Source organism: Sorex araneus, chromosome 2, assembly GCF_027595985.1.
Source record: "Sorex araneus isolate mSorAra2 chromosome 2, mSorAra2.pri, whole genome shotgun sequence".
NCBI lineage: Eukaryota > Metazoa > Chordata > Mammalia > Eulipotyphla > Soricidae > Sorex > Sorex araneus.
The window spans coordinates 327662465-327665259 of NC_073303.1; positions in this window are offsets into that span (position 1 = coordinate 327662465).

Here is a 2795-nt window from a genome sequence, read left to right on the forward strand (position 1 = left end):
GACTCTACCTGGCACAAACAATCATTTTACAAATTATGATCTTATACCAGGATTTAGAATCCAACAAATCTATGAGAACAAAGCACAAAGACAATGACATGTTGCCAGCTTGTAAGGCCAGAGAAAGGGCATCTAAAAAAGTCCAAATTGCAAGTCAGGAAGTCTTGCTCACTAGCGACTTTGCCTGAGTTACTAAATCCATGGAAGCATCCATTTCCTCAATCTGATAACAGCTATCTTGCTAGATCATTGTGAGAATTGGTTAAATGAATTCTATGCACAGTCTACCACCACACCAGAAAAGAATAGGAGAATTTTTACAAATCACTGTCGTGCTGTCATGTTCCTCACTAGTGCTGGATGGTGGTGATGGCAAAAAATGCTAATTGACAAGAAGGACAAAAGAGTCAAAATTAGGGAAGTCTAGTGTTGTCTGAAGAACCAACTGCTTTATAATTCAAACGTAAACCAGATGACAAAGCCCTGCCCTTCTGCTAGAGAGTGCTCACTGGAAGTGATGTTTAAATCATGAGCTTCCGATGGGCAGGCAGCTTAACTTCCTACTATAAAGCACTATATTTCTGGAATCTAAACTGGATTTAACACATAGTAGTTTGTTCACACATACAGGGAACAACTTGAAAAAGAAAAGAGAGTGAAACTAGAAATGGGTGAAAGGAAGAGGGGAGATGTAAGGTAAAATCATTGTTCAAGGGCACTATATGCCATGGCTCCCTTGCCTCTATTTTATATTTTATTAACAGCATCTTCTATGACAAACTCACCATCTCAGCATCTGTCATCTCTAACCAGACACCCTGCGCAATCTCATTTCTGATTGCCTTTCCCTTTCCCAAGGCTTCTACTGGACAATATGGCCTTACAGGCAACTTTAAGCTCTTTGAGGTAAATGAGAATAAGCCCATTAAAACATGGCAAATAAAAATATGCATTCGATCCACTTAGCTTATTACAATTACAGTATAATTTTTTAAGTGGCAGAAGCAATAAAATTATAATACAAAGTTGGCTACAGAGAAAAGCGGTTATTATTTTTGAAATTTGGAAACTTCATGAAAAAATGAATGACGTAATTGATGAGCTAGCAGAAATGCTCAGAAATTGACAGTACCTGTAACCTCTGAAAAAAAAAGAAGGGGGGAGGTGGTGCTGCCAGCACATCAACCGATACCTGCAGGCCTAGTGCATCAGATCAGCAGCCTGATGGTACTTTCAGGCTTCCCGACAACCCCAAACTGCCGTTGCACCTCTGGCCAGACCACAACAACTCAGGACCAAGTTTCCTGAGAAATTACATGACCAAAAATTAGATCCATGGGAGCCATGCCCACAAACCACCTTCGGTTCAGCTAGACAAGCTCATTTATCGAACTTGCTTCAGAGACCCATAAATAAGTCTTGAAAGAGATGAAAAGCCGCAGTTAATCTCAGACCCATGCAAAGCTGAGCAGACTGGAGTAAACTGGAGGGGAGATGCTGGTCAGCCTGGTGCCTGCCCAAGCAGAGCCCCCGCAGCTGCTGGTTTCCACAATCCCAAATCACCACCACACCCCTTGCAGAACTTCACCATCTCAGGAAGGACCTTTCAGAGATATAATCTGCCAAAAGTTCGGGAGAAGCAAGCTATCAATCAAAAATGGAAGGAAAATATATCCAGATCTTCAAGGTCTCAAAAGTTTGTCCTCTATGAACCTTTTCTTAGTTAGCCTTTGGATGTCTTTCAACAATAGCAACAAAAGACAGCGCGGGGGCCGGAGCGATAGCACAGCGGGTAGGGCGTTTGCCTTGCACGCGGCCAACCAGGGTTCGATCCCCGGCATCCCATATGGTCCCCCAAGCACTGCCAGGAGTAATTCCTGAGTGCAAAGCCAAAGCCAGGAGTAACCCCTGAGCATCGCTGCGTGTGACCCAAAAAGCAAAAAAAAAAAAAAAAAAAAAAAAAGACAGCGCATAAGGGAAGAAAAGAAAACTCAAGAGGTACACCACAGTGGCTCTAATTAAGGAGGAAAGGTCAGGGATGGTAAGAGAAGGTGGGAGTTAGCATCGGGACAGACAGTCACATCAGATTGTAGCAGAATGCTGGGCTTCCTGAGGAATACTTTCTTTCTTTTTTTTTTTTTTATTGAGTCACCATGTGGAAAGTTACAAAGTTTTCAATTTTAAATAAAAAGCACTCATGGAGAGCCTAATATCATGTATTAAGATAATACTATCATGTTGGATCTGAATTGGTGAAAAGTCCTTAGTAAAATATACATACAAAATCATGATTGTATGAAATCAAGTGGTTTTAAAAAACATAAGAAAAGTAAAATCATGGAGCTGGAGCGATAGTGATGCATGTGGCCAACCCGGGTTCGATTCCCAGCATCCTATATGGTCACCCGAGGACTGCCAGGAGTAATTCCTCAGTGCAGAGCCAGAAGTAACCCCTGTGTATCACCGGGTGTGATGCAAAAAGCAAAAAAGAAAAAAAAAAAGTAAAATCATTATATGCTATGTGACTCAGATCATAAATGTATATATATTATATATAATGTTCATATGAATATTGTGAGAATAGCTTATTTATTTTACTAGAAACATTTATTTTGCTCAGGTTAAAATTATTTTCTTTAAAATTATTCAGAATTTAAAACTCAATATATTAATATGCATAGAGTAATATAACAATAAAATTTAACACATTTCAATATAGAGAAAATGCTAAGTTATTAAAAATAAAATTGTTATTTCACTTGAGTTGCAATAAGAGAAAGAGCAAGTCTACATAT